Below are 24303 nucleotides of genomic sequence, written 5' to 3'. Positions count from 1 at the left end.
GTGAATCAAAACCAAACCTTCCCCAGGGGCACAGAAAGCTGGGACTGGAACGAGGTGGGTGGAGACATGTAAATTATCTCAATATAGAATGGGGAAACTGTGCTGGACAATGGAGATGGGGAATGGAGGGATGGATGGATGGATGGATGGATGGACGGATGGATGATGGATGGATGGATGATGGATGGATGGATGGATGGATGGATGGATGGATGGATGATGGATGATGGAGGGATGGATGGATGGATGGATGGATGGATGGATGGATGGGGATGGTTGATGGATGGATGGATGCAGGGATGGATGGATGGATGGAGAACCTGGAGAAGGAATCTTGTCTGGAACTGGAGTGACAGGATAGGGGGGAATGTCTGAAAGCTCAAAGAGTGCAGGGCTAGATAGGATTTTGGGAATTAGGAATTGTTCCCTGGCAGGGTGGACAGGCCCAGGCACAGGGTTCCCAGAGCAGCTGTGGCTGCCCCTGGATCCCTGGCAGTGCCCAAGGCCAGGTTGGACACTGGGGCTGGGAGCAGCCTGGGACAGTGGAAGGTGTTGTTCAAAATACCCTCACTATTTGAAAGCCATGGATTTCTTTCCTTAGGGATGCTGCTCTCACTGGAGTTCAGCATTCCCCTGCTAAAGCTGAGCAGGGAATTCACCCTCCTTTAATGGGAGTGGAGTTGGATAAATAAACACCAGGCAGCTCTGGCTTTGTGGGACGGGCTGCAGCACGAAATGTGGGGCAGAGGAACAGGTTGGTGCAGCTGACTGGAACTTTTCCAAGGTTTCTCACTGACAGCTGGGGTGGTAGTTCCAGGTGAATCCTGCAGCAGCAGTGGGATGTGTTTGCTTCCCCAGTCAGGCACTGACCCCACTCTGTTTTATCACCTGGTTCTTTATTTCTGTTCCCCACTGACCTGAGCGAGGAATGTATTGGAAAAGCCTGACCAAGTACAGCTCTCTGATATTCATTTTATGGAGAGGATGAACAACTCTTTCCCAACAGTTTTTATATTCCCCACAGGCAACTTTATCAGACAGATTTATTCCAGTCAGATGATTTAAGTCAGAACAGTTCCTTTATCCCTTAGAAATTCAGATGAAGACTGTGAAGGCAATTCTTATTTCCCAAATGTTTTATTATTGGTTAGGAACAACCTTAATGATACTATTGATTTTTCTGGTGTTTTTTTTTTTTTTTTTTTTTTTTTTTTTCCTCTGGGAAGGAAAAGTTGAGGAATTATGGTGGAATTATCTGCTTTCCTCCCATGGTGCACAGAGTCAGTGCCAGGGCCCAGGAAAAAAAATTATGGAATCATAGAATGATTTGGGTTGGAAGGGACGTGAAAGCTCATCCCATCCCAGCCCTGCCATGGCAGGGACACCTCCCACTGTCCCAGGCTGCTCCAAGCCCCAGTGTCTAACCTGGCCTTGGGCACTGCCAGGGATCCAGGGGCAGCCCCAGCTGCTCTGGGAATTCTATTCCAGGGCCTCCCAGCCTGCACAGGAAGTTATTTTTTTCTAATATCTCACCTTCCCCATGTGCAGGTGACCATCAGGAGGGGAATTTCTGCCTCCTTCGCCTATTTGGTCCCTGCTAGAGCCAGGTCAAATGCTCTTCCATGCCCATCCCAAAGTTCTCACTTTGGGAACACTTCTCCAAGTTTTTTTACCTCTCCATGAGTGTGTTTGAATGTTGTGTTGTTAATGTAGGCAATGACTGCAAAATAAAGAAGAAGAAACAATAATGCTGCTAAACTGAGCATTCAGTGCTAAAGCATTTATTTTAATAAAAGGAAAAAGAAGATAAAACAGGCTCAGAGTCACATATTTATCTTCTCCTCCCCCACATTACACCTGTTCCCCCCAACCCTCCTTTGTTGGCTTCAAAAAACCTGGTTTTGACTGTTTTGGGTTTTTTTTTTTTTTTTTGTGGGCAACTTTGTTGCATCTGAGTTTCTGAGAAAGAGGGGAGAAAACAGAAGAAAGTGAATAACTGAGAGCTGCAGCCAGGGTGGGTTTCTGTGGTGCTCAACATTTATTTTAGAAAAGCTCTGGGGGAAAACTCAGGCTGAGCTTTGGGGGATTTTTTGTTGTTGTTTCTTTTCTCACTGACAGTGGAAATGCAGCAGCAAAGCTGAGCCCTGAATCTCAGCTTTCCCTGCAGCTCTTATCCATGGAACCTCTTCGTCCCCTGCTTTTCCCCCGATCCCAGGTGTCACAAGCCAGGTGTCACCTCCCTGCCAGAGTGGCCATGGGATTGTTGGAATTCCATGAGGAGAAAATAAGAACAGAGGTGGAAGGATATGATTTGAAGGTCCCTTCAACCCAAACCATTCCTGATTCTTCATTCTGTGATTCCAGCTGCAGAGCTGCCCCAGCCCTGTCCCAGCCCAGGGAGGAGCTGGAGCTGCTGCAGAGAGCCCAGAGGAGGCTCCAGGATGAGCAGAGGGATGGAGCAGCTCTGCTGGGAGGAAAGGCTGGCACAGCTGGCATTGTTCACCTGCACAGGAGAAGCTTTGGGCTGAGCTCAGTGTGGCCTTGCAGGGCCTGGAGGAGCCCCAGGAAGCCTGGAGAGAGACAATTTCCAGGGGATGCAGGGACAGGAGCCAGGGAATGGCTCCCACTGCCAGAGGGCAGGGCTGGATGGGAGATTGGGAATTGGGAATTGTTCCCTGGCAGGGTGGGCAGGGGCTGGGATGGAATTCCCAGAGCAGCTGGGGCTGCCCCTGGATCCCTGGCAGTGCCCAAGGCCAGGCTGGACACTGGGGCTGGAGCAGCCTGGCACAGTGGGAGGTGTCCCTGCCATGGAACTGGATGATCCTAATATCCATTCCAACCCAAACCATTCCATGATTCTGTGAGGACAGGCTGGGCAGGCAGAGCGGCCACTCAGGTTGGGGTGAGTCTAATCCATGCTCTCAGTTTGCAATGGAATATTTAAGAGTAGGGTTTTTTTTCATGGATGATGAGTGCGAGCAGCAACAGCTGCCAACTGCTTGGAATGTCAGCGGGATCTTGAGAGGTTCAAGTCCACACAAGTTGGCCCCGAGAGCTTTGAGCTCTGCCTTGAAGTGTAAAACGAGCCTTCAGTGCAGGCAGCTGATCCCCGTGCCAGTAAGAGCAGCTCAGAGGAGCTGAGGTGACTCATGAGAGCATTTGGGAGAGCATTGGGAGAGCATTTCCTCGTTCCTGAAAAGGTGATTCCTTCCCCTTCCCTCTCCCTGGCTGACCAGGACAGCCCCAGTTTTCAGCTGGTGTTTGTTTCCTCAGGGCCTTCCTGAGGTGAGTTTTCCACCCTGCTGAGGGGAAGAGAAGGGTCCTCCTCTGCTGAGGAGGAACATGGAACACACAGAGAACCTTGGAATCATGGAATGTTTGGGGTTGGAATTTAAAGATAATCTGCTGCCACCCCCTGCTATGGCAGAGACACCTTCCACTGTCCCAGGCTGCTCCCAGCCCCAGCGTCCAACCTGGCCTTGGGCACTGCCAGGGATCCAGGGGCAGCCCCAGCTGCTCTGGGCACCCTGTGCCAGGGAAGAACTCCTTGCTAATACCAAGTGTAAACCTTCCCTCTTTCAGTTTAAAGCCATTATTCCTTGTCCTGTCCCTCCAAACCCTTGTGAAATGTCTCCATTTTTCCTGTGGGCTCCTTCCAGGCACTGCAAGGTGCTCCGAGGTGATCCCAGCACCCAGAGGGGGCCACTGAGATGTTCCTGTTCCTGTTCCTCAGGAAAATTTGAGCTCTGCTGATTCACACTGGATGAGGTGCAAGTGCCAAATCTCTTCTTGTACCTCCCTTATTATCTGGGATTTTCCAGCTGGTTATTAGAGGTGATTCCCATTTATTAAAAAAAGGCCATGAGTAATTTTTGTTCTGTTGGTGGTTTTGCTCTTCATGATGTGAGGTGATAACAAATGAGAGCTGAGATGAAAAACTTCACGATCTTTGTAATCTCATTGTTTCCCAGGAATGATTAGTCAGCTTCCTTTTGGTTTTCTGTGGGTGTTTTCCATGTGCCAGGGAAGAAAGTGAAATCTTTCTAAGAAAAAGATGTCATGGTAAAATCCTAGACAAGCAGGAAGAGATGAAGATTAATTTAATGCTTAATGGAGGAAAAAGAAAGAGGTGTCTCTTGGATTTTAAGGGATGGAGGCACCTGTTTGTAGAAACATCATCTTGTGCTAGCTCTGATGGAGCTTTCTGTGGGAAAAGACCTCCTGGATCCAGGGATATACCAGGACTGCAACCGTGGTTGGGGCCTGGGGGCTTTTTTTATTTTTCCAATTTGTCTTCCTCTTCTCCCTGCCATCCTCCAGCTCTCCCTCCTGTTTCCCCCCCAAAACCACTTTGTGTCCCTCTCACACAGAGGTTTTCTCCTAAAGCCTGAGCAGCAGAAAGGAGGTTCAGGATCAGGAACTCTGGATTTGAGTACTGCCAGGTGAAGAATTTCACTCCCCACTGCCCGAGAAGCCAACAGTCAGGGCTGCTTCCTTCCTGCAAACAAAAAACTTGGAAAAACAGGCACTAAAATTGCAGCAGTCATCCTTTCCCATCCTTTTCCCAACTCCAGTGTTGTGCAAGGAAGATCTCCCAGAGATCCAGAGCAATTGCTCCCCACAGCCCATCCCTGCCTGAAGCAAAGCTCTTGGGAATCCTGGGGAAGTTTTCCTGATTCCTTCAGGATCCTGTGTGCTCTCCCCATTGAATCACATCCCAATTAATCTTTTCCTTGGGATTTGAAGATTTCCAAACCCACTGTTTCAACAGAACAAGGATTTTCAACACATCCTGCCCAGAGGGCTCCAGCTGCCATTCCCGTGGGGAATTTTTTCCTCACCCTGGGAGAAGCAGCAATCCATTCTCTTGGAGTTGGGAAACACCACTGAGCCATTGCTGCAGAGCCTCAAATATTTAATTAATGTCTAATTACAATTGTTTTGACCAGATTCAAAGGCTGAACATCAATTGCCTGAGTTTTCCCCTCTTGTTTCAGCTGCAATGAAACAACCCAATTCAGTTTGTGCAGTTGGAATAATTCTTATATTTCTCTGTTTACGGGGTTTTTTTGGGGGGGGAAATAACTGCTATTTTTTTTTCTGACTTCTGGCTGATGTATGAAGAGATAAGATTTTTTTTTTTTTTCTATATTAATATATATAATATCGTTAGAAGCAAAACTGATGGGTTTGGGGGTTTTTAAATATAATTTAGTAGTCAACAATGATATGATTTTCCATGTAATATTTTGAAGATAGGGTGAACCCACAAGTCCACAAGGTGCACGATGAGAGGGATTATCGGACTATTGGTCTATTAGTGCCACTAAATGAACACCCCCTTTTAAACCTGTATTTATCTTCTCATAGATCTATTGATTCAAAGAAGCCCAAACTCTTCCTTCTTCATTTTTTTCCTTCCCTGATGTTCCTAAATAATCATTAAAGCACATTGTGGTTTAACAGGCCTATAAATCATGCCCAGGGAAGGGTTTTGCTTGGGATGTGCTTCTCCCCTGGCGAGACTTGGAAAAACCTTGGATCCACACCAAGGTTTAATTTTCAAATACTCCCATTTGTGCCTCCCTGGGGCAGGAGATGTAATGCTCTTATCTTTTCTTCTGGGCCAAATCTCAAACCACAAAAGGACCAGTTCAGGGCCTCAGGAGGCAATCAGGGTTGGGTGGAAAAGGGAAAAAAATCTTTATTTTGGCAAAGGTAACGATTCTGGCAGGGATTGAAGTGAAAATGTGGTGTTCCAAATGAGGCTGGAGACCAGGGCGGGGGAAGGGGGCCTGGGGGTCCTGGCTGGTGGCAAGCTGGATGTGAGTGAGCAGAGCCCTGGAGCCAGGAGGGACATCCCTGTCCTGGGGACAGCAGGAGCAAGAGGGAGGGCATTGTCCCACTCGGCCTCACCCCAGGGCTGGGGACAGCTTTGGGTGTCTCAGTGTAAGAAACACAAAAAGCTCTCCAAGAGTGTCCAAAGGAGGGACACGAGGATGGGGAAGGCTCTGGAGGGGCCACACAAGGACAGGGCACCGGGAATGTCCGGCTGGAGCAGGGACTGAGGGCACAGCTCCCTGGGGACAGCTCTGATCTCTGCTCTGGGACAGCGACAGCACCCAGGGAGCAGCTGGAGCTGGCCCAGGAGGGATTTAGGTTGGATTTTAGGGAAAGGTTCTTCCCCAGAGGGGGCTGGCACTGCCCAGGCTCCCCAGGGAATGGGCACGGCCCTGAGGCTGCCCGAGCTCCAGGAGCCTTTGGACAGCGCTGCCAGGGATGCTCAGGGTGGGGTTGTTGGGGGTCAGGGTGGGATAAGGGCTGGATTTGGATAATCCTTGTGGATCCCTTCAAATTCAGGATATTCCATGATTCTGAGGTCTAAAAATCTGCTATGCTCTCCTATATTTTCTTAGCTTATGCCCATGATCTAAAAGGTATTCCCTGCTAATTTTATGGTGAAACAATTTTTTATTTTTGTTCTCTGAAGAGCCTGCGCTGTTTTCTCCCTCGCTCGCTCTCCTGGGCATGCTCTGTCTGTAAGAATGGGGGGTTTGTCCCCACAGCTGCCTGACTGAAGAGTGTTTAAGCAGAAAAGCTGCTGGAGTTGTGCCTCCGAGGAGAGGATCCTTTCTGGCAGCCAGATCTCCAGGAAATTCCCACTCTGACCCCCTAAACAGAGGAATTCTCCTCCCCACCAACCCAGGACATGCAACAGCAGCAGCGTCACCCAAACCCATGGGGGAATCCCAAACCAGGCGTGTTTTGATCCATCCCTTCCCACTTCCATGATCCCGGATCTGCTGTGGAGAGCAGGGAGCTTTGTGCAGTGACAGGAGGAGGGGAACAGCCTCCAGCTGAAGGAGGGCAGGGTTAGGTAGGATTTTAGGGAACAGCGGGTTCCACAAGGATTATCCAAATCCAGCCCCTGCCTTGCCCAGACCCCCAACAACCCCATCCTGGGCATCCCTGGCAGCGCTGTCCAAAGGCTCCTGGAGCTCTGGCAGCCTCGGGGCCGTGCCCATTCCCTGGGGAGCCTGGGCAGTGCCAGCCCCCTCTGGGGAAGAACCTTTCCCTAAAACCCAACCTAAATCCCTCCTGGGCCAGCCCCAGCTGCTCCCTGGGTGCTGTCGCTGTCCCAGAGCAGAGATCAGAGCTGTCCCCAGGGAGCTGTGCCCTCAGTCCCTGCTCCAGCCAGACATTCCAGGTGCCCTCTCCTCGTGTGGCCCCTCCAGAGCCTTCCCCATCCTCGTGTCCCTCCTTTGGACACTCTTGGAGAGCTTTTTGTGTTTCTTACACTGAGACACCCAAAGCTGTCCCCAGCCCTGGGGTGAGGCCGAGTGGGACAATGCCCTCCCTCCTGCTCCTGCTGTCCCCAGGGCAGGGATGTCCCTCCTGGCTCCAGGGCTCTGCTCACTCACATCCAGCTTGCCACCAGCCAGGACCCCCAGGCCCCCTTCCCCCGCCCTGGTCTCTAGCCTCATTTGGAACACCACATTTTCACTTCAATCCCTGCCAGAATCGTTACCTTTGCCAAAATAAAGATTTTTTTTTTCCCTTTTCCACCCAACCCTGATTGCCTCCTGAGGCCCTGAACTGGTCCTTTTGTGGTTTGAGATTTGACCCCAGCCCTGGGGTGAGGCCGAGAGGGACAATGCTCCTGCTGTAAGAGAGCTCACACTGTGACATGGGTCCATAAGATCAAATATTTAAGGATTGGGTCACAAACATAAATATCCTTGTTGGCAGTGTTTTATTGGTCAATAACTCCTTAAAAATCTTGTAACTGAGGGTCTTGTGACCTTCTCAACCATGCAGGGAAGATGTGAGCCGAACTCGCCTTTCCTGCCTGTGGAGAAGACAAGAAAATAAACTGCATCATCAAAAACAACTCAGAGGTCCTGTCTCGAATTCCTTCCAAAATTCCCCACAAGTGAATTATCACAGGGATGAAGCATCCTCACATTTGCAGCTGGCTGAGCTTCAGAATCCTTGGTTTGGCCCTCGAGTGCCACTTAGCCCCGTTACCACGTGAAGAATTAACGCTGTTTTTGTATTTCCCCCCGGGAATCTCAGCTTCTCCCTGAGGTTTTCCCAGCTGCTCCTGCTGTCCCCAGGACAGGGATGTCCCTCCTGGCACTGCTCTCACTCTTTGCTCACTGCTTTCCGACAGGGAAATGTCACCAAACGCCAGCCACCAAACGACAGAGGGGACAACCCTCAGGGAGCCGGGAGTTACCACGCAACACAGGAGCCGTGGCAGCTCGGAATTTTATCCACCAGGCCAAACAATTCCCCCTGGCAGCTGAGCAGCCTCCGGGGACCAATTACTGCTCCGAGCGCCGGCTCCCCCGGGAGATGCTCGGAGCCGGAGCATCCCCATCCTGCAGCCGCGAGCTGCTCCTCATGTCAGAGCTGCCGCTAATGACACAATTAACTGGCTGGGGACTGCCGAGGGGCTCTTAATTAGGTAAACATCGCTCGGTGAGGAAGCAGAAGCCGGTTCGGAGCGTCCTGGTTGGTGTCAGGCTGCGGGGAGGTGCCTGCGGGGGAGGGATGCGCTTGGAGGGGTAATTGAGGTGGGAAAACGGGAGTTTTCAGCCGGGAATTCCCTTCCAGGCAGCGTTTAAAATACTTCTGTGAGCCTCTGCAGCAGCTCGGCAGACACTCACAGAAGCATTTCAAATATTTCAGTGCGAACACTTCCTCGAGCAGAGCGGCAGCTCGTGAATTGCTGTCCGGTTTTAAGTGGATCAGCTGGGAAAACTTCAGGGAGAAGCTGAGATTCCCGGGGGGAAATACAAAAACAGCGTTAATTCTTCACGTGGTAACGGGGCTAAGTGGCACTCGAGGGCCAAACCAAGGATTCTGAAGCTCAGCCAGCTGCAAAATTGAGGATGCTTCATCCCTGTGATAATTCACTTGTGGGGAATTTGGAAGGAATTCGAGACAGGACCTCTGAGTTGTTTTTGATGATGCAGTTTATTTTCTTGTTTTCTGCACAGGCAGGAAAGGCGAGTTCGGCTCACATCTTCCCTGCATGGTTGAGAAGGTCACAAGACCCCTACTTATAAGATTTTTAAAGGAATTACTGACCAATAAAACACTGCCAACAAGGATATTTATGTTTTTGACCCAATCCTTAAATATTTCCTCTTATGAACCCATGTTACAGTGTGAGCTCTCTTGGTCAATCATGTTCTGGCACACAAACCCACAGTGCTGCATTCTGAACTCCTTGTTCACCTCTGGAACTGCTTTTATTTTTATACCTTAAACTCTAAAACTCTCAACTTTCCTGTGCTTAGCTTAACGTGTCTCTGCTTTAAACTACAAATCCACATTCTCCCTTCTAGCACCCAAGTCTGGGAGCCTTTTCCAAGGTTTCAGCTCAAATCCTGGGTTTAATTCTAAGCTTTGGCTCCCAGGCCCAAAGTTCTGAGAGTTCCCTGCATTTCGGATTCCAACAATCCCAGGGTCTGGAAAAATGAAGAGCATCGTGTCCCCTGATTTCTTTCACCCCTGCAGTGTGGTGTTGCTTAGTCCTGCGTGTTGAAAAATGCCCTGCAGAGCTTAGCTGGTATTGCCTGGCTGGAAGTTCAATTCAGATTTTAAAAGGAGCCACGGGGAGCTGAAGTCCAAGTTGAGGGGATTTGGGATGCTATCCATCTCTTGGATGGAATTTGGGATGCTCTCTCTGTCTAGGGGTTTTGGGGGGGTCTATTGCCACAGTTCACAGTGGGGAGCAGATTGATGTAGCTTGGCTACTGTGAAAGGTGAATTAATGAATGAAGAGCTCAGTGATGGTTGGAAGAAGCCTTAAAGATGATTTATTACCACCCCCTGCCACGGCAGGGACACCTTCCACTGTCCCAGGCTGCTCCCAGCCCCATTGTCCAGCCTGGCCTTGGGCACTGCCAGGGATCCAGGGGCAGCCCAGCTGCTCTGGGTACCCTGTGCCAGGGAAGAATTCCTTGCTAATACCAAGGAATACCATCCCTCTTTCAGTTTAAAGCCATTATTCCTTGTCCTGCCACTCCAAGCCCTTGAGAAATGTCTCCATCTTTCCTGAGGGCCCCTTCCAGGCACTGCAAGGTGGTCCAAGAGCAGAGCCTTCTCTTCTCCAGGCTGTTTTCCCAGCAGATCCCTCTCTCTGACCACCTCCATGGCCCCCTGGAATTACTCCAGCAGCTCCAGGTCCATTTCACGCTGGAGTCCCCAGAGCTGGGGGCAGCTCTGCAGGTGGAGAGCAGAACAGAAGGGGGAATCACCTCCCTCAGGGCAGCCCAGGATGTGTTTGGCTTTCTGGACTGTGTCAGCAAAACAAGATTTCTGTGATGGATAAACATGGATTTTTAAAAATCCAGCAATTTTTACCATGGCAAGTTTTATTTTCATCAAACACCTAAGAGAAAATCCAGCAAATTATCCAATGCAACAAAAAAAAATGGGCATGAAACAGTTCTAAAACCTCGTCTGGGACCTCCAGCAGCTACAGATGGAGTTTTTCAGCCAACACTGGAGATGTCTCAGTCAGACCCCAGAGTACTTTGTAATTTGCCCAAAAATTGTGCTTTTTGGGGCAAGAGCAGCAGCAGTATTGCAGAGACCCCGATGATCTCACTGTACATCTGAAGTTTGATTTGGGAATAACACCCCACTTTAAGGCATTTTAAATGCTGGATTAGAGCAGCAGGGTCTGTTGGCCCTGCCCTGTATCTTACAGCAGCCAGAAATTTGCAGGAAGTTCTCCAAACCCTGTGGTTGTTTCTGGCATTATCTGCATGGATGGGAACTTCCTTCCCACCCGTGGCAGTTGGGGAGTGCTCGGATGGATATGGAGCTGATGGAGTTCCCCTCCCAATTCACACATTTTTTAAAAAATTAATCCCCTTTTAGCAGCGTGAGAGTTCGATGGCTTTTCAAGGTGAGAGCCCCTTTTAACCTGGTAATTCCAGGAATGGAAATAATTTGTTTTGTTCTGTTTTTTGATTTTCAGGGTTTGCTGATTAACTCTTGGTTTTGGGTGTAACTTCGCGGCAGGAGGTGGAAAAACAGCTCACCCACTTCTGAAACACCTCAGTTTCCTTGGGCCACTCTTTCTTTCGTGGAAAAACTCGGGCAAAGCATCATCTTTGGTGTGTGAGGCAGATATTTCACCCTGAATTCACAGGATAAGAAAAATCTTCCCTTTGGTGCCTTTATTATCCTGAGTTGAGACATTGACACCCCCCAAAACAGCCAGACCCAGCATTTATTCTTGGGATTCACCTTTTGAACACACAAAAAGACATTTTTATGTTGGATTTATTATTTAAGATTTTGGTTTGCTTGCTCTCTTCACACCCTCAGCACATTCTTCCCATTTCAACCTTCAGAACTTACCTGTGTTTGTTTCTGCTGCTTCTTCCAGCTCCACTGGATACAAATTCCCATTTTCTGGTGCATTCTGGCAAAGTTTTAATAACCTTTAAAAACTCTTAACTCTACCATTTAGTCCCAGGTGTGCTGTTCCATTTTTTTGTCCATTTCTTCTGTTCCAATTTTGCCCCACACCTTCTGTAGCTCCTCTTCGGGGTTGTGCTGGTCTCATTTTTCCTGCTGACTCTAAGGAACTGAATTTCCCTTTTGTTTTTGACATTTTTCTCAACCACTTCCTACATTTTTAGGAATCCCCCTGTCTGAGTTCAGCGTCACCACACAGTTCAGGGTGTGACTCTTAGAAGTGAATTATATTGGAATTACTGCTGGGTTTTGTGTTGATTCCCTAGTCCACACCATTCCTGAGGGAAAACAGCCCCCATTTTCCACACCTGCCTTAATAACACATTACATGAGGCAGAAAATGATTTGAGTGTCAGCTGTTGACACAAGAAAACAAAACAGAATCACCAAGGTGGGAAAAGCCCTTCGGGATCATCCAGTGCCACCAGCATCACCCCAAACCCTGTCCCCAGGGGCCACATCCAGACTCCTCTGGGACAATTCCAGTGACTCCAAACCTCCCTGGGCAGCTCAACCCAAGGCCTGACCACTCTTCCTGGTGGAAAAAACCCTGGTGACTCAAAGCCTGAGGGAGCAAAACCCTTCAGGGAGCAACTTGTGGTGGCTCAAGGTCGGTGCACGCCTGAGGAAGGACCAAAAAGTCCCTTTGGTCCTCACTGGAGCTCTTCTGGAGGAATTTTTTCTCTGCTCTTCAACCTCTGCTTGGTGCTTTGGCTTCCAGGAGCTCACCCAGAGCAGCTGGGGCTGCCCCTGGATCCCTGGCAGTGCCCAAGGCCAGGTTGGACACTGGGGCTGGGGGCAGCCTGGGACAGTGGAGATGTCCCTGCCATGGAATGGGATAATTTTAAGATCCCTTCCAACCAAACCATTCTGTGAATCCCTGAATTTCCGAGTAATGTTTCCCATTCATGGCTACATTTGGGCTCCAACAGCTCAAACCATGAAGGTTTTTCTCCCATTTTTGGAAGAACAGGTTCATTTTTTTCATCCTTTACATGCCCCAAACCTCTTGACTGCGCTCTGGCCCTGAGAGCCAAACCACAACGATGTTTATTTTTAGGCCCCTGGCTTGTGTCACCAATTTAGAGAAGATGTGGTTACAGCTAAACCGTCACCCGCTTCTCCTGCCTGCACTTTGTGTTTCATGGTTGTAGAAATAGCAGAACAAAAGAATTTTTCTGTTCCAGGCCCACAGATTATTGATAATTCGAGAGGAACTCAATGCAACTTCAACATTTCGGTTGTCAGATGCTTCTCTCTCCATTTATAAACCGAATATAAGAAGATTTTTCATTTAAAATAAAATCTAATATTTAAAAAAAAGCTTTTTTAAGATATTCTCAATCACCAGTTTTTCATGAGGGGACACAGTTAGAAAATTGCCACTTAGATCTCCAAGGATTATGGACCCTGCCCAGATTTTAATGTGGTGCTCCTGCATCATTGGATTTTGATGATCCTGGTGAGTGTTTTCCAACTTGGAGGATTCTGGGATTCTGTGGAAAGCAGGGCTGTTAATGACAGCCCTTTTATTATTATTATTTTATAATAATATATTATTTATATATAATAGATAAATAATTATATATTATACTATATTATTGATTTCATTATTACATAAGATTCTTTATATATTATTTAATTTTATGATTAATAAGATGAATACTTTATTTTTATAAATAAAGTAGAAATATTTACTTCACTTTTCCTGCTCCCACAACTTGCAGGAAATGCAGAGAGGGGACAGAAGCCTCCTCCTGTCCCTGCAGCCTCTGTCCCCCTCCCCACTTCCCTGCAGGGACAATCCAGCAGCATCCATGATGGGAAAGGCTCTGTGGATGCTGAGATATCAGGGATAAATCACCTGTGGACACCAAACAGGGATCCTCCAGTACTTCACGACCTCTGACAGCACCTCAAAACCACCAAATCCATCCCAAAGGACATTTTTTTTTCCCACCCTGAGGGATGGGAAATGCCCAAAGGGCGGTTTTGTGGCATTTGAGGGGGAAACCTTGCTCTAAGGGTGTGAGTTGGTGGTGACAAGTGGCTGAAAGGTCACCCTGGGTGACAAAGAATTTCTGCCCAGACCATGAGGGTTCAGAATGCAAATGAAGAGGGTTGAGGTGAACCAGCACTGGGAGTGTGGCACCCAGGAGCCAGAAAGTCACTCCAGCAAAGACAAAATGACAATTAACACCGACCTCACAGGCAGGGAATAAATCAGGAAGGGAAAAAATCTCATCAGGACAAAGTAACAGGCAAGAAAAATGGAATAGAAACTGATAAAGGATAAAGAAAAAAAAAGGAAAATAATTAAGATTCTGGGACTAAAATCAATCCAGAGAAATCCATGCACTGTTTGGAAAAAGAGCTCGGGGATTAGGTAATTCCTACAGCTGGTGAATCATTTGCAGTGAATAATTTACTGTGAGAGTGTGGCTTCGTTTTGTGCTCCCAAAAAGTCTGGGAGCAAGTTCTGAATTAATGAACGTGCATTTGTCAGCTGTTTACAAACCGTGGTTGGGGCAGATTGTCCACGGGTAATTTCTGGACTCTTTGCCCTGGCTTTGCTTAACGAGGTAGAAACTTAATTGGAGTCTCTCCTTTCTTGCCTGATGAGCATAATTTATAATCCTGGGTGAATGAAAATGAATTAATGACCAAGCCTGGCCATGGGCATAGCCCCTTTGGGAACCTGGAGGTCTCCGTGTGTGAGATGTTGTCCTGCTGCTCTTGGGTTGTTGCTGGCAGCTGGAGGCTCCATACTCATGGAAAATCATGGAATCATGGAATGGTTGGGTCGGAAGGGATATTAGGATCATCCCATTCCATCCCTGCCATGGCAGGGACACCTCCCACTGCCCCAGGCTGCTCCAGCCCCAGTGTCCAGCCTGGCCTTGGGCACTGCCAGAGATCCAGGGGCAGCCCCAGCTGCTCTGGGAATTCCATCCCAGCCCCTGCCCACCCTGCCAGGGAACAATTCCCAATTCCCAATCTCCCATCCAGCCCTGCCCTCTGGCAGTGGGAGCCATTCCCTGGTCCTGTCCCTGCACTCCCTGGAAATTGTCTCTCTCCAGGTTTCCTGGGGCTCCTCCAGGCCCTGCAAGGCCACACTGAGCTCAGCCCAAAGCTTCTCCTGTGCAGGTGAACAATGCCAGCTGTGCCAGCCTTTCCTCCCAGCAGAGCTGCTCCATCCCTCTGCTCATCCTGGAGCCTCCTCTGGGCTCTCTGCAGCAGCTCCAGCTCCTCCCTGGGCTGGGACAGGGCTGGGGCAGCTCTGCAGGTGGGCTCTCACCTCTGGGGGCACAGAGACACAATCCCAATCCCAATCCCAATCCCTTTCCTGCTGCTCTCCCCTCCCTGGATGCAGCCCAGGATTTGGATGGATTTGGGGCTCCCAGCACTCTCTGGTGGCTCCTGTCCAGCTTTTCACCCACGAGATCCCCAAATCCTTCTCCCCAGGGCTTGTCCCCAAAAAAACCCTTGTGATTCTATTGAGAACCATCTCCAAAGCTGCCATTAATCGAAACAGATCCAAAGGGCCAAGGATGTTCCTTGTTTCTAAGTTGCCTCTGTCTCTTTGTGATGTCTCCGGATTTAAATCTGAAATCTTGCCCTGAAATACTGAATTTTAAATGCCTGGCACCATTTCTGCTCCACTGCAGCACCCATCCAATTAACTCCAACTTAAGGAGGGAGACAGGAACAAAAACTCCACGTCCCAATATTAAATTACTTCCTTGACATATTTAGGAATTAACAAAAAGCCAGGAGCTTATTTAACAGCTTAGCATAGATGATTTTAACAGCCCATCTCACAATAGCTGCTCTTTCATCTATAAATTAAATGTTTAACAAAGCCATAATTAAAGACCTTACCAGCAAAACTTTTCACTGGTGTGTCCTCTGCGACGGACTTTGAAGCATCTTCAGCTGAAGCAATGGGAATTCTCCTGGACAGAGCTCCGAGCTGCAGATAGAGATTAATTACAAGCAGAGCTTTCAGGATTTATTCCTCCTGCCAAAATCCTGCCAAAATCCTCCAGTGTTGCAACAGAGAACTGGTTTTCCCTTGTGTTTGCTTACTAATGCTGCTAAAATGTGGATTTAAACAATACCTGTCTGTCTCTCTTGATCCCAGACATGATTATTAGGCTTTCATGCTAATTTCCATGGCTATTAAAAGTGGATTAAAGAGGCAGAAATTCCAGATGCAGTCAGGGTTCCCCAAATTTTGGAAGGGGGCTCTTGCTGGTGAAGGTCCAAGGCAGCTGTGGGGTCTCCAGCCCAGCTCTTCACCCAGGGCAGCACTGATGGCAACACCTGGGGGTAGAACTCAGTCCAGGAATAGAATTCCAGAATTACTGAGGCTGGAAAAGCCCTCCCAGCCCATGCAGTCCCAGCTGTGCCCCATGCCCACCTTGTCCCCAGCCCAGAGCTCTGAGTGCCACCTCCAGGGGACACCTGCAGGGATGGGCACTCCAAAGCTCCCTGGGCAGCCCCTGCCAAGGCCTGAGCAGCTTTTCCATGGGGAAATTCCTGCTGCTGGCCAAGCTGAGCTTGCTCTGGCCCAGCGTGAGGCCGTTTCCCTTTGTCTTGTCCCTTTTCCTGACCCCTGCCCTAGCTGTCCCCTCCTGGCAGGAGTTGTGCAGAGTCACCAAGTCCCCCCTGAGCCTCCTTAAATCAAACTTCCCAGCCTTTTGTAACCTTCCCTGAGAAACCTTCTCCTCCTGGGAATCTGTGCCACATCCTCAGGCCTCAGAGGGCTGGAAATGTTTTGTGGTTTCCAACCTAAACCTCCCAGTAGCTCTGTAATCCCATTTCTCTGGATATCAGCATTATCCTTCACTGAAGTTCTTTTTCCCTGTGGATTTTGCCTCTCCAGGTGATCTAGGAGAGCACTAAGATCCCTATTTCCATTAAAATCCTTCCAGAGGTGAACATGGAGAGTGGCCAGTTCACCCAATTTGAGGCAGGGAGCTCTTGGAGCTCTGCTTCCACCTCAGGGTGACCATTCCCAGTTCACCTTCATTCCACTCCCATTCATCCTCCTGCTTTTACCATCACCCTTTGCATCCTCTCTGGAAAGCAAGGGAAAGCATTCCCTGAGTTTTGAGTCATTGTTTAGTTCTCATCTCTAGGTTGCCATCAAAGTGTCCTCACTTCTTCTTTCTTTGTTCTCTTTTCATTTCTATAACTGAAAACAGTTTTTGCTGCTTTTTATTTCCTTTGCGAGATCTAAACCAGATTTTTGCTACTTTGGATTTTTGCTACTTTGCATTTTGTGCCTCTGGACTCCAACTGGAACTTCCCTTTTTATTCCATGTCAGCTCCCTAATTATTCCTAATTTTCTTTATTTGCTCTAAAAGGACTATCCCTTCCTTGCATCCATGACTTGAGCAAATTGGACTTTGAACTGCTCACTCCAGATGGCTCCAATCCCTCATTTCCTTACTTTGTAAAATGTTTCCCTTTTTAAATCAAAAATCTTATTAAGAGAACCGAATTAATTCCTAATTATTTCACTGCAGGCAATTTTCTCCAATCAGATCTTCCCAAATACCATCAGCATTGACAAAATCAAGCCAATAATCACTTTTAAGGAAATCCACCCAAATCATTCCCAGAGATTATGGATTCTGCTGGGATAAATCTGAAAGCTGAATTTCTCCACGAGAACAATTCCTGCCATTCCAAGAACTCTACAGAGATCTCAATCCATATAAAAAATGGGATTTGTATCCCTTTCCACCTTTTTTTTTTCTCTTGGATAAAAATCAAAGCTGGAACTCCCTTCCCTCCCACCTTCATCCTCTTTCCTGTTTCTCTCTGGGAGAGACTCCAACACCTCATCCCGATTTTGTTTGGATCCCAGACACCCCCAGTTCTGAGTGGTGTTTATGGGGTGATCCTCCATCCTCAGCTTCTCAGGACACCTTTTATCCATGCCTTGGAACTTCTTGGATCTACAGAATGATCCATCCCCAGCCAGTCTGCAGTGCTCATTCCCAATGCTCCCAAGGGAACACCAGACAGTTGCTATTCCATCCATCCCATCCCTCACCCTTCTCATTCCAACCAGGACCAGCACCGTGGCTACTGCTGCTCCAAAGTGTTCCCAGCTGTGTGAAGTGGCAGCCAACCAATTTCCTGGAACTCGTGGGGAGGTAGCCAGATGCAGGGAATATCTGTGGCAAGGCCTCTTTTTGTATTCTCTTATTTGTTTCATTTTTGTTCCAGAGAGGAAACAAAATAAAAAAACCCACTTTGAGTTTTTAGGCCAGTGACAGAGACAAGAGCAAATGTCACCATGGTGACACTCCAGAGTGGGATCAAGAGGGACTAAAGTGGGAAAATGGGATGAGGTTTTCCCTAGGTCAGTGGTGGGATTTTTTGTGCTTTCAGTTGATCCCACAGGGATCTCCTCCAGCTTCTCTCCCCTGGCTGAGGAGAGCAGCACTCACTCTGTTGGCAAACAGGAGTTTATGGTCATGTCCATGGGGATCCTGCCTTAAAAAAAAAACCTTTAAAAACCTTAAAAAGCACGGGATTTCTCCATAGGCTGTGGAGAGACCCAGCCAGAGATGGAGCCAGGCTCCTTTTGGGGTCAGGCTTTGGGGTTAAAGGCCAAGGAGTGCTTGGCTGAAGGGCAGTGGGGTGGCTGGAGTGTGTCCAGAGCAGGGAATGGAGATGGGAAAGGGCTAGAAAACACATCCTGGGAGGATCAGCTGAACTGGGGGCGCTCAGCCTGGAGAAAAGGAGACTCAGAGGAGACTGCATTGCTCTGCACAGCTCCTGACAGGAGGGGCAAGGAAAAAATGAGAGGAAATGGCCTCAAACAGCACCAGGGGAGGCTCAGGTTTGAGATTGGGAAAGGAAATTTCCCTGGCAGAGTGATCAGGCCTTGGGATGAGCTGCCCAGGGAGGTTTGGAGTCCCTGGAATTGTCCCAGAGGAGTCTGGATGTGGCCCCTGGGGACAGGGTTTGGGGTGATGCTGGTGGCACTGGGGTGGCACTGGGTGATCCTGAAGGATCACCCAGTGATAATCAAATAAACATTGAAATTCTCAAAGTGTTCTGTTTTTGGAGAAACTTTGGATGGTTGAGCTACTATTATTACTTATATCTTTACACGGTGGTAAAGTTGTTTTTAGTAAAGGATTTTTTATTTATTTCTATTTATTTCTTCTTTATAGCTTCAGTAATTCTGGGGTTCTGGGGTTCTGTGGCTGGTGCTCCAGAGATCACTTCAGGCTGAGACTTCCTGGACTCAACTCCTGTTCCCTGTGCCTGAGCAATTCAGGAAAGGCCCAGCTTTGCCTGGAACAGGAGGGCAGGGAGTGAACAATACCCTTCAAAGGAGCTTTCCCCACTCCTGAGCAGATCCACCCCAAATTGCTGGAGACAGGACACTGTGACATCAACAGCCAGGAGCGGAGCAGGAGCAAACTCCAGGCACTGCAAAGTTCTGTGGATTGCTGCTCCTGCCTCTGCAAGGAGCTCTGGGGGATCTTTAACCACCAGATGTGGTCAGGACCTCAATTTTCTGTCTTGTCTGAGCAATTTGCAACTCTGCCTGGGCTCCAAGGCGTGCTGGGGGAATTGAGTTTCTCCTGACTCAGAGGGAAGGCTCCTGCCTGGATCCCGAACAAGAGCCCAGCAGCACCTGGGTTTTCCTTGGCAAGGAACCACACCAAGTGGGAGGCTGAAAAAGAGCAATTCCCACCATGTGAGGGCGGAAAATCAGCACTCACCGTGCCCTCCAACGCCCTAAAAGCTGTGACGAGGAGTGAAACCCTAAAGAAAAACTCCCTGATCGTAGGGGACAGTGGGGCATGGAGCAGTGGGGCCAACTCAGCCTTCTGCAGGGACAGCAGTGACATTTCACAGCCTGGATAATCCTCCCAGGAGAGTGTGGGGGTCTAAATGTTTCCCTGGAGCAGCTGGGAAGAGCCAGGATGGTGCTGGAAGTGTGGCACAGGGAAATGTCGGGAGCTTTGCTGGGTGGGATGAACAGGGACAGGAGTGAGCAGCCTCCTGCTGGGCCATCAGAGTCCCTCACGAAGCCTTGGAATTCCCGGGATTTACACTTCTTTGTCTTAAGGGCTTGTTTTAACAGCCTGGGAAATAATCTGGGAAGCAGAGGGTTGGAAACCTCAAAACACATCCAGGGAAATTCCTGCTGGCTGCTCTGTCCTTCCCAGTGGATGTTTTGTCCCCTTTTCTGGGTGGGATCCAAAAGCTTGGCACGCCTGGGGTGGGCAGACCCAGGTCCTCCCAAAGCTGGATGTGATTAAGCTCAGAGATAATTGTGCAGAGTTTAGGACGGGTCTGGGAACGGGAACGTGGCTTTCATCCCGGCACAGCAACAAATGGAAAGATGGAAGGGATTTAAAGCTCATCCCATCCCACCCCTGCCATGGCAGGGACACCTTCCACTGTGCCAGGCTGCTCCAGCCCCAGTGTCCAGCCTGGCCTTGGGCACTGCCAGGGATCCAGGGGCAGCCACAGCTGCTCTGGGAATTCCATCCCAGCCCCTGCCCACCTTCCCAGGGAAGAATTGCTTCCCAGTATCCCATCCAATCCTACTTTGAAGCCATTCCCTGGCTCCTGTCCCTCCAGGCCTTGTCCCCAGTCCCTCTCCAGCTCTCCTGGAGCCCCTTCAGTCCCTGGCAGGGGCTCTGAGCTCTCCCTGGAGCTCTCCTCTCCAGGTGAGCCCCCCCAGCTCTCCCAGCCTGGCTCCAGAGCAGAGCACACCCAATCAATTTTCAAATCCAGTCACCAAACACAATGACAAATTCTCATCCAGCCAGGCAAAAAATGCCCTTTAAGGATCAGAATCCACCACCCAGGTGGCTGAATCACCAGCAAACAGCTCTGGTGTCACACACACCTCTCTGTGCCCCGAGAGGTTTCGGTTCCCACTTGTAAGTGATCATGGAAAAAGGGCTCAGTGCTCACTTCCAATAAGTGAGGGCCGTATTTGTGAGAGCAGAGCCTTCCCGTGCTCTCAGGGCACCGAGGCTGTTGGCCAGGGACTATTTTTGATGTGCAGCTGCTGCCCAGAAACATCTGAGAGTTTCTTTTCTTCTGGCTGGGTGGTGGCAGGGTCAGGAAACAGCCTCTGCTTTCGGTTCTTGTCAGAGGTGAGCAGGTAGGGGAGGCCTGCAGGACCCTGAGCGACCCCAAAACCAGCCTGGCAGGACCCTGAGCCACCCCAAAATCAGCTTGCAGGACCCTGAGCCACCCCAAAACCAGCCTGCAGGACCCTGAGCCACCCCAAAACCAGCCTGCAGGACCCTGAGTGACCCCAAAACCAGCCTGGCAGGACCCTGAGCCACCCCAAAATCAGCTTGCAGGACCCTGAGCCACCCCAAAACCAGCCTGCAGGACCCTGAGCCACCCCAAAACCAGCCTGGCAGGACCCTGGGCCACCCCAAAACCAGCTTGCAGGACCCTGAGCCACCCCAAAACCAGCCTGCAGGACCCTGAGCCACCCCAAAACCAGCCTGCAGGACCCTGAGCGACCCCAAAACCAGCCTGCAGGACCCCATAGTGACCCCAAAACCAGCCTGCAGGATCCTGGGCGACCCCAAAACCAGCCTGCAGAGCCCCTGAGTGACCCCAAAACCAGCCTGGCAGGACCCTGCCCCACCCCAAAACCAGCCTGCAGGACCCCATAGCAACCTCAAAACCAGCCTGCAGAGCCCGTGAGCGACCCCAAAACCAGCCTGCAGGATCTCTCAGTGACCCCAAAACCAGTCTGCAGGACCCTGAGTGACCCCAAAACCAGCCTGCAGGGAACTGAGGTGCACAGGAAGGCAAGTGGGTCAGTTCCAAACTCTCATTGAAGATATTTGGTTTGATATCAAAAATTAAAATGGCTTAATAAAACAAAAACCACATATCAGGGTGATGTCATGGAATGGTTTGGGACCTCAAAACTCATCCAGTCCCCCAGGGCATCTTCCACTGTCCCAGGTGCTCCAAGCCCTGTCCAAGCTGCTCTGGACACTTCCAGGGATGACTTCCAGAGTTTCTCACCACCTCACAGGGAGGAATTCCTCCCTAATATCCAATTCCTAATCTGCTGGGAAACAGTAATGCAAAAATGGGAAAATTAAATGAAGGTCTGAGAGCACCCAGGATGGGTTAGGCCAGTGTCCAAAGCTTGGAGATACATTTAATACAAAACACAAGATAAAAAAAAAAACCTCCAGTGTTCTGCAGGAATATTCTCCTTGGCAGCCCAGAGGAGCAGGAGCAGGATCAGCTCTCTCAAAGCCAAGCTCCACCTGGGCAGGTGATATCTTAAAAATCCACGTGCCAGCCGTAAAAATCAAGGAGATTTCAACAAGTTTTAGAGATTTCTTCTATAAATCCTGGCAGAAGCTGCAAAACTGCTGCAATAAAAGTGTTTTCCTCTCCTCCCCCCCCGTGAGAACAGCACAGTTCAACCCTTGCTCTGCACGGTGTCTGTGGGGGTTTTTTGGAGGTTTGGGGTTTTGTGCATTTGTTTTTTTCCTCCAAACCTCAGCTGAGAGGAGCTGCAGCAATCTCCTTTGGCTGCCACCAGCTGTGGCTGCACTGTGGAGAGAGAAAAGGTGACAAGAAAGGTGAAAAGGGCCTTTCATGGCAGGCATTTTCAGGCTGGAGCTGAGAAAAAATTCAGAGAGAAGCCAAAATCAGTGAGCTCACCCTGCTGAACCTGGGCTTGGGGACATCCCAGATCTTCCTGGGTGCTCATTCCCTGTTTTCTCCTCCTTAGGGTGGGGAACTGGGCTGGGTTTTGGGCAGGGGAGCATCAGCAAAATTGATTTTTGTCACTTTGAGGAGCTGTTTGTCACCTCCACTCGCTGCTGGGGCGGTGACGCCTGCAAAGGACACCCGGGGAGGGATCCAGGGGACACATTCCAGGTGCAGCTCACCCTGAGCGAGGTCTGGGCTGAGTTTGGTGTGCCTGGATCTGCCCCTCGTGTCCGTGGGCATGTCTGTGAGCACAAAAGCAGCATTAACAGCAGAGTTCAGACCCTTCTCTCTTGTTTTCCTGTCAAACAGCTCCAATGGACCGGGCACGACACTTAGGAAGTCACCTGGGAAGATCCTGGTTTGTGTTCCACCACATTTTAGGGTCTTTAGGTTTAGAAACCTTCCAGGTTTCTCAGAGTCCTGTCCAGCCTGGCCTTGGAGACATCCAAGGATGAGGAGTTCACAACTTCTCTTGGCACTGTGCCCGGGCCGCCCCACCCTCCCAGTAAAGAACTGTTTTTACCAGTATCGCATCTGACCTTGCCCTCCTGCACCTTCATTCCTGAAAGGGGAATGTGAGGTTTTCCCAAAGACATTTTGCTGACATGATGAAAAAATTCCGTTACATTCACCTGGTGTCATTGTTTCCACGATTTCCCAACTCCGGCTGCTCCTGGGGAAGATCTCAACACCTTTAGCTGGTGGAACCCTGGCTGCTGAGAATTCCAGACTTTCTGTGCTGCCAGGCACTGACCCCCCAGGAGAACACTGCACTGACCTGAGGCCCTGGAGAAGCTTCCAAAATGGAATGACAAAACTGGGATTGTGGGGGTGGAGTTTGAACAGAAGTGTGTGATATCACAGGGTGGGAAACTCAGAGTTTAAGGGTTTAGGATGCAGCAGTAGATATAAAGCAAGATGGAGGTTTTAGGGTGGAGGCTGCTCCTTCTCCTTCACCTCCTTCTCCATGGGTTTGGGTGGTTTTGTGGAATTGGATAAAAAAGTCCCCATTGCGGGCACGGGTGGTTGGGTATTGGGTTAAAAGTGAAAATAATTGAGGTGTCATTTCTTAATTGGACAGTTGATCCTTAAAAGGCCTTGGAGAGAGAGAGATGGGCTCCATTTTTAGTTTGTTGGAGTGAAGTGCTGCAGAGCTCAGGGTTTGTGAGACTGTGACAGAGACAAGAACTGATAAACATCTGAGTCCCAACCAGAAATACCCTCTCACACATTTAATCCTGACCCTGGCAAAAAAAAAAAAGATGCAAAGAATCCTCATTCTATTACCCCCTAGGAATGGTCCCTGCTGTATCCTCATGCCCATGGGCTCAGAGTTCAGGGAATCATGGAGTAGTTGGGGTTGGGATGGATTTTAAACTCATCCCATTCCACCCCCTCCCATAGTGTGAGAATCAGAAAAACTGACACTGAAAAGTTTGATCTGTAACCTTAAATTAATGTAAATTAATTCATTTAATTGGTTAAATTAAATTAAATTAAATTAATGTAAAATTACATTAATAATTATGTAAAATAATAATAATGTAAAATTAAATTAATGTCAAAATACAATACACAAACATTAAGCAAAAAAGTCATAAATGTGTATTTCTATAGTTATAAGTAAAAATATACCTTGAGAAACTATATTAAATAAGACATATTTAATATATATATTATTTATATTTTAATAAAACTTTATATAATAAGTTTTTAATGTTAAAGTGTAATTATATAGAATAAACTAAGAGTTTAAAGTTGTTATAGAAACATATGTGTACCTATAAGTTATAAGCCCATTAAATAAAAGTATCCACAGTACAACAGAAGTAAGTAAAAGTAATAAGTTAAAAAAAATCCTATAACAACTAGGTATTAATTTAAAAAAATTATATATTACCTTACAACAAAATAACTTCTGACTACTCTTGAGCTATAACCAAATACTTACCCCTCTAAAATCTCACAACCTTAAGACTATTGTTTATCTAAACAATAAATCATTCTTAAATTAAAAATAATCCCACTCCTTCATTTCTAACGAC

General features: G+C 48.7%; 1 long non-coding RNA gene across 1 annotated transcript in view; it reads right to left on the bottom strand.

The window, feature by feature from the left end:
* LOC137468128 (uncharacterized) overlaps positions 1-24303 on the bottom strand; it is a 292269-nt gene that overhangs the window by 70981 nt on the left and 196985 nt on the right. The window contains exon 2 of the long non-coding RNA XR_010995767.1: positions 19942-19960. This is a non-coding gene — a long non-coding RNA (uncharacterized lncRNA). The remainder of the gene's footprint in view (positions 1-19941; positions 19961-24303) is intronic.

Source organism: Anomalospiza imberbis, chromosome 2, assembly GCF_031753505.1.
Source record: "Anomalospiza imberbis isolate Cuckoo-Finch-1a 21T00152 chromosome 2, ASM3175350v1, whole genome shotgun sequence".
NCBI lineage: Eukaryota > Metazoa > Chordata > Aves > Passeriformes > Viduidae > Anomalospiza > Anomalospiza imberbis.
Note: the sequence above shows the minus strand (reverse complement) of the source record. Positions and strands in the feature narration are given on the sequence as shown.